We start from the raw sequence: 8072 nt of genomic DNA, 5'->3' as shown, positions 1-8072 counted from the left end.
AGGCTAAGATAAAAGGTAGGGAGGAGGAACTTGGGGGAGGGGCGTTGGAAATGTGATAGGTGGAAGGAGGTTAAGGTGAGGGTGATAGGCCAGAGTGGGGGTGGGGGCGGAGAGGTCAGGAAGAAGATTGCAGGTTAGGAAGGTGGTGCTGAGTTTGAGGGTTGGGACTGGGACTGAGACTGAGGGCAGCACCAGCTTGGTTAAGTTGGCTGTCTGCAAACAAAACAGTGGATTGTGCCTGTGAGTAGTGCAAGAGTGCAATTTCAAGAGTCCAGGGAAGTGTAGTCCCAAGGAATGAGGTTTAAGTATCAAGCCATAAACAGAAAATGAAACAGTCTGTGACAGAGTGGCTTTTAGAGGAGCGCCGAAACTAAGTCTTTAAAGAAAAGGAATAGGAATCCCTTATAAAGTTTAACTGAAATTTGACGAACAGCAGTAGCATGATCTTTTGGGATGGGGGAAGGGGCAGATGTTGTTGAGAAATTTGTTGGATCTCTTGCAACTGAATTTTTTATTTCTTTTGGGTTGTTCAACTGTAGTTTGTCTGCTATGAGTATTTCTCTCATGCTTACTCTGGGATTTGGAATATAGGCTGTATAGGTGTTGTAGACCTGATAGGGAAATAACAGCAATACTGTACTTGGAAATTAACATGCTCATCATAATAGGAGCTCCATTTTGTGGCATATAAGTTGGACTAATATGAATAATTCACCAGTTTTACCAGAGTTATCTTCTGGAATTGTTTTACCTTTCTAACTTTGTGCAGTAAGTTATCGTTGTTTGTTCAAATCCCTGGAATCTCCTGACTTTATATTTCTGGATCTCACATTTTATTGGCTTTAAAAATATGTTACTCGTCTCTTGTCAGATCATTAGATAAACTTAGCAGCCTGGTCTGTGACCATAATAGTCTGAAATTTCTGTCAATGTAGTAAAGTTAGCATTACAAATAAATTGAGATTCATTAGTTTTAGAACTCCCCTAAAAGCCATTCTGTCACAGACTGCACATGATCTTGTACTTTAATCTCATCCCCAGGGATGAAACAGTGTCTTTCTTCACCTCTGCCTTGTTAAATCAAGAGGTTTGAATAATGATTCTTACTGCTTTATTTATCTCAGATCATGAGGGAAGAGCAAAGTTGTGTTTTAATGATTAATGATTTCCTTGAGTATTCTAAGGAAGAGTCATCAGACTCAAATTGCTGACTCTCTACAGATGCTGCCACACCTGTTGAGTTTCACCAATATTGCCTGAGTTTGTTAATGATTGCCTTGAATTTAATATGTGTGATCATTGAATCCCCTTTTACCAGAATATACCTTTGCCCTTTCCAAATGTGACCAACATTCAGCAGCTGAACAGAATATCTTTATTCTAGTTCGCTAGGCCAACATTGTCAAGAAGTTCTCATCTTTAAATTGGTTTTATGAGGAAAGATGAGACAGGTCAGGCTAAAATCAGCTGGAATTGCAGAAAGTAAGAGGTGAATTAATTGAAACATGCATGATGCCGAGAGATCTAAACAGAAATTTTATCTCAGATCAATAACTTACTAAAATAAAACAGAGAACTGCGGGAGGATTTGGAGGCTGCTTCTATTTGTAGAAGATTTTAGAACTAAGGGGATTGTTTAAATATGAGGGGATCCATTTAAGTCAAAGATGAGAACTTTCTTTTCTCATAGAAGCCTGTGAATCGTTGGGACTTTCTTCCTCAAAAGACGGTGGAAACAGAGTCTTTCAACATTTTTAAAGCAGAGGCAGATAGATTGTTGTCAAAAAATGTGGAGCTGGAAAAGCACAGCCGGTCAGGCAGCATCCGAGGAGCAGGAGAGTCGATGTTTCCCGCACAAGCTCTTCATCAGGAACTTGATAAAGAGCTTATGCTTAAAACGGCGACTTCCTGCTCCTCAGATGTTGCCTGACTGGCTAAGCTTTTCCAGCACCATACTTTTTAACTGCGATCTCCAGCATATGCAGTCCTTACTTTATCCGACTAGAGAGTTTGTTGCTGAGTAAGGTAAGGATGGGTACATGGGAATTTTGAGCACACATAATCCTATTGAATGGTGGAGAAGGCTTGAGATGCTAATTGACCTTTTCCTTGCCCTTGCTCACCTGTTTGTTTGCATGGAAGAATAACAATTTGACTTAGTCAATAACTAAACAACTGTATTAAATTAGGCAAACATGCAATATTCAGAGCATACAGCATTGCCCGGAGTTAGTAATTACTGAAATGAATATGCTAGCAGTGTCCGTGGAGAGAAAACAGAGTTAATAATTCAAGCCCAGTAACCCTTCTTCAGAACTCTGTTCTCTCCCCACAGATGCTGCCGGACTTGCTGAGTTTCTCCCAGCAATTCCTGATTTAAATTTTGTTTTTGTTTTTATGAGTTTCAGATTTGTAGCATCCACAGTTCTCTGTTTTATTTTAGTAATTATTGATAAAATATTGGTACAATATTGATATTATTGATGTAGTGATATGAGTTTCTGTTTAGAGTGTGATCCAGATATGGCTTACTCCTGTTTGGAATAGTTTTTGTTTTCATATCCACATATACTTATTTATGTATCACCAAACATAAAGTTGGCCATGATTTTGAACACAATTCATGACAATCCATAAAAATACTTTGAGGTGATTGTTTACTATATTTTTTAAAATGCTTCAAAGAACATTCCTTGATATACTTCCAAAGTACTAATTTAATGCAGTCGATTAATATAAACAATGTCCATCCACCACCAAATTTTAAATAAGTCACTGTGACTAACAAATAAACAGAATGCCATTTGTTAGATTTATATATGCAGTTTATCTGACACCAAAAATTAAACCATTCAATAGTCTGCCATTGCAATGCAGTTTCCGGAATAGAGTGGTGCTGGAAAAGCACAGAAGTTCAGGCAGCATCCGAGGAGCAGGAAAATCGACATTTCGGGCAAAAGCCCTTCATCAGGAATACATGATTTGGAGATGCCGGTGTTGGACTGGGGTGTACAAAGTTAAAAATCACACAACACCAGGTTATAGTCCTTCATCACCTGATGAAGGAGTATCACTCCGAAAGCTAGTGTGCTTCCAATTAAACCTGTTGGACTGTAACCTGGTGTTGTGTGATTTTTAAATCAGGAATACAGGCAGAGTGCCTGAAGAGTGGAGAGATAAATGAGATGCAGTGCAGTGCTGAGGGAGGTTCTGCACTGTTAGAGACGTTATCTTTCAAATGAGACATTTTACTAAAGTTCACATTGCACTCAGGTGGATGTAAAAGATCCCAATGAATAGTAGGGTAATTCGCCCAGACATCTGTTCACTCAGTCTCCCTCAATCAACATCTTCAGAGCAAGTAATTTAGTCATTCTCATATTGCTATCTGTAAGGCCTAGTTTTGCACGAGTTGTGTGGGCTTGTGGAATACAATATATTATCCCATATTCTTTCCTTCCTTTAATTATGAAGTCACGTTTATAAATTATTCAAGCAGCTTTATGACACTGACGTAGAAGTTCCTGGCAAGCCCAATGAAGCAAGTCCAATCATAAAAGCTAAATCTGCCTTCAATGTCAGTATGCCAGGCCTCTCTGTTGTTGCCAAATTCACAACAAATCTGTTGTTCAAGCATGGTCAGTTGCTTAACTTTACCAGGTACTTGTATTGTGCATGGACCATTTTCCCTGTTCAACAAGGAATGTTGGGGTCAGCTGAACACTAAAAAACTGGGAACCTACTTGTTGAAATCAAAGTACAATTATTACAAAGATGTAGGGGTACTGTCCCTTTAAGGGAGTTGAAAAGCTAGCAAGGACTTCGAGAAGCAGAGAGAGGCTGGAACATGCTAACAATGTAACATCTGGTCGAAACAACTAAGAGATGTGTTGCCAGGATACAAAAACAAATTCAAATTTGGCCAATCATTTAAATTGTGCCCCAAGTTACCACAATCCAATCGAATTTGACAAAAAAAACGTTTTGGCAACACTAAACCACTGAAACTATCCAATACTTTGGAGCATAAATATCAGACATTTTGAACAGTTACTCAGAGCAGCAAAGAGCAAAAAGAAACCAACAACTGGAGAGACTGCTTGCTGAAAGGTCTGCTCTTATAAAGGTACCTTTGTCTATCAAAGACCTGGGAAGCAGAATCCCTCAGAAGAAGAAAAGAAAGCATAGGAAAATCTACAGAGAACACTCGGCAAAGCTGACTGATTTTAAAATGTGGTTATATTTTTTGTAAATCGTAATCAGGATTTTTATCAGACCAGTATTGTAGAGGGGAAGGTAAAAGATAATTTTGGAGGAAGGAGCTGTAAATAGTTGTTAATTAATTATTTTCTGTTAGACTTAAAAAAGGTTGTTAATTTTTACTTTAAATAGTGACTGGGGATAGTTCTTTGCCTCTCGAATTTTGACATATTACAGCACTGAATGAATCTTTTCTGTGTGGCTTGTTTAAATTTGCAGAGGGGTTTACCCCCATGTCATAACACAATTTCTTCACGTACTTTTTTTAAGCAATCAAGCTTTCCTCACTATGTCACAGATGTGACAAAGTATTAAGGGGTTCAGGGCAGAGGAGGCAACAGCCTAACTATTTTATTACAAGACTATTAATCCAGAGACCCAAGTAATATTCTGGGGACCCAGGTTAAAATCCTGCCATGGTAGATGGTGGAATTTGAATTCAAATCTGGAAATAAGAGTTGAATGATGACCATGAAATGGTTGCTGATCGTCAGGAGAAGTCCATCCTGTCAGTAATATCCTTAGGAGAAAGTGAGGACTGCAGATGCTGGAGATCAGTGTGGAGGGGTGTGGTGCTGGAAAAGCACAGCAGGCCAGGCAGCGTCTGAGGAGCAGGAGAAATGACATTTCGGGCATAAAGTCCTTTAGCGAAGAAAACTGTTGTCCTTAACGGGTATGGCCAACATGTGACTCCAGGAACTGAGGGAGGCAATGGCCTAGTGGTGTTATGGTGGGGCTGTTCATGCAGAGACCCAGGCTCACATCCTGCAAACAGTAGATGGTGGAATTTGAATTCAATGAATATCTGGAATTAAGGATCTATTCAGGCCCATGAATTTGTTGCTGATTGTCAGAAAACCCTATCTGCTTCATGAATGGCTTTCAGAAAAGGAAACTGCCATCCTTGCCTAGTCTGGCCTACATATGACTTCAGACCCACAGCAATGTAGTTGACTCTTAACTGCCCTTTGGGCATTAAGGAATGGATAATAAATGCTACTTATCCAGTTACACCCTCATCATGTATTTTTTTTAATGTGCACTCAGTATTTCTCCACATAATGCCATAATGGTTAGAAGGGAATCACACTGCTACACTATACAGTGTAGTCACAAGCAATTCAAGATAGTGTTTCCCCACAATTCTCAAGCTGTGAACCACGGACTAGTTCACAAAAGACTCGAGGGACAACTAGAGGCAAGCCAGGGACAAGGGCAGAGTGCAGCCATCACTTACAAATGATGGTTGTACTAACGCAAGGTGGGAGAGCAGTTAGACAAAGATCATCAGTTGGGTAGAATATGATTTGTAATTGCAACTGCAATTATCACATTAAGTGATTCTTTTATTAGAAGCTTTTCTTCAATGCTTAACAAGTAAGACAGATGAACTCAGGGCATGGTTGGGAACATGGAACTGGGATATCATAGCAATTACAGAAATGTGGCGTAGGGATGGAAAGGACTGGCAGTTTTATGTTCCAGGGTGTAGATGCTATAGGAAGGATAGAAATGGGGGGGGGCAAGAGAGGAAGGGGTGTGGCGTTTTTGTTTAAGGATAACATTATGGCTGTATTCAGGGAGCATATTCCTTGGAGTACCGCCAGGGAAATTACTTAGGTGGAATTGAGAAATAAGAAAGGGATAATTACCTTATTGGGATTGTACTATGGACACCCCAATAGTCAGCGGGAAATCCAGAAGGAAAGGAGATCTCAGTTAGCTGTAAAATAATAGGATGGTAATGATAGGGGTCTTAAATTTTCCAAACATAGACTGGGACTGCCATAGTGTTAAGGGCTTGGATGGAAATGAATATGTTAAGTGTGTACAAGAAAGTTTTATGATTCAGTATGTAGATTAATCTAGAGAAGATGCAAAACTTAACCTACTCTTGGGAAATAAGACAGGGCAGGTGACTGAATTGTCAGTGAGGGAGCATGTTAGGACCAGCAACAATAATTCTATTAGTTTTAAAACAGTGATGGAAAGGATAGACCAGATCTAAAAGTTAACGTTCTAAATTGGAGGAAGGCCAATTTTGATGGTATTAGACAAAAACTTCAAAAGTTGATTGGAGGCAGACATTCACAGGAAAGGGACAGCTAGAAAATGCGAAGCCTTAAAAAAATGACATAAGGAGGATCCAGAGACAATATATCCCTGTTAGGGTGAAAGGAAAGGCTGGTAGGTTTCGGCAATGCTGGATGATGAGAGAAATTGAGGTTTTGACCAAAGAAGGAGGAAGCATCTATCAGGAATAGACAGCGGTGATCGAGTGAATCCTTAGAATAGTATAAAGGCAGTAGGAGTATACTTAAAAGGGAAATCAGGAGGGCAAAAAAATGACTTGAGATAGCATTGGCAAATAGAGTTAAGGAGAATCCAAAGGATTTTTACAAATACAAAAGGAAAGAATAGGGCCCCTTAAAGAACAACAAGGCCACCTATGTGTGAAATCGCAGGAGATTGGAGAGAAACTAAATGAGTATTTTGTATCAGTGTTTATATGGAGAATGATGTGGAAACGAGAGAACATGGGGAAATAAATAACAACACCTTGAAAAATGTCCACATTTCAGAGGAAGGGGTGCTGGACATCTTAAAACACATAAATAAATCCCCAGGACCTGATCAGATGTACCCCTGGAACTCTGTAGGAAGCTAGGGAAGTGATTGCTGGGCCCCTTGCTGAGATATTTGCATCATCAATAGTCACAGATGACGTGCTGGAAGACTGGAGGTTGGCTAATGTGTTGCCACTATTTAAGAAAGGTGGTAAGGAAAAGCCAGGGAACGATAGACCGGTGAGCCTGACATCAGTGGTGGGCAAGTTGTTGGAAGGGACAGGAATTACATATATTTGGAAAGTTAAGGACTGATTAAGGATAATCAATGTGGTTTTGTGCATGGGAAGTTGTGTCTTATTAATTTGTCTGAGTTTTTTGAAGAAGTAACAAAAAGGATTGATGAAGACAAAGTGGTGGACATGATCTATAAGAAATTTAGTAAGGTGTTTGACGAGGTTCCCCATGGAAGATTGTTTAGCAAGGTTAGATCACATAGAATACAGGGAGGAGTAGCCATTTGGATACAGAACTGGCTCAAAGGGAGAAGACAGAGGGTGGTGGTGGAGGGTTGCTTTTCAGACTGGAGGCCTCTGACCAATGGAGTGCCACAAGGATCAGAGCTAGTGTCCACTGCATTTTGTCAATTATAAATTATGTGGATACAAATATAGGAGTTATGGTTATAATTTTACAGATGACACCAAAATTAGAGGTGTACTGATCAGTGAAGAAGGTTATCTCAGATTACAATGAGTTCTTGATCAGATGAGACATAGATGGAGTATAATTTAGATAAATGAGAGGTGCTGCATTTTGGAAAGGCAAATCAGGGCAGGACTTATACACTTAAAGGTAAAGCCTGGGGAATGTTGCTGAACAAAAAGATCTTGGCGTATTGGTTAATTGTTCCTTGAAAGTGAAGTTACAGGTAGATAGGATAGTGAAGAAGGCATTTGGTATATTTGCCTTTTTTAGGTCAGTGCATTGAGTATATGAATTGAGAGGCTATTTTACAGCTACATGGGACATTAGTTAGGCCACTTTTGGAATACTGTGTGCAATTCTGGACTCCCTGCTACAGGAAGGATATTGTGAAACTTGAAAGGGCTCAGAAAACATTTACAAGTTTGTTGCCAGGGTTGGAAGGTTTGAGTTATAAGGAGAGGCTGAATAAGCTGGGGCTGTTTTCCCTGGAGCATTGGAGGCTGAGAGGTGATGTTATAGAGGTTTATAAAGTTATGA

The sequence above is a fragment of the Chiloscyllium plagiosum genome, unplaced genomic scaffold (assembly GCF_037043375.1).
Source record: "Chiloscyllium plagiosum isolate Xiang-an unplaced genomic scaffold, Cpla_swu_hap1 HiC_scaffold_29, whole genome shotgun sequence".
NCBI lineage: Eukaryota > Metazoa > Chordata > Chondrichthyes > Orectolobiformes > Hemiscylliidae > Chiloscyllium > Chiloscyllium plagiosum.
Note: the sequence above shows the minus strand (reverse complement) of the source record.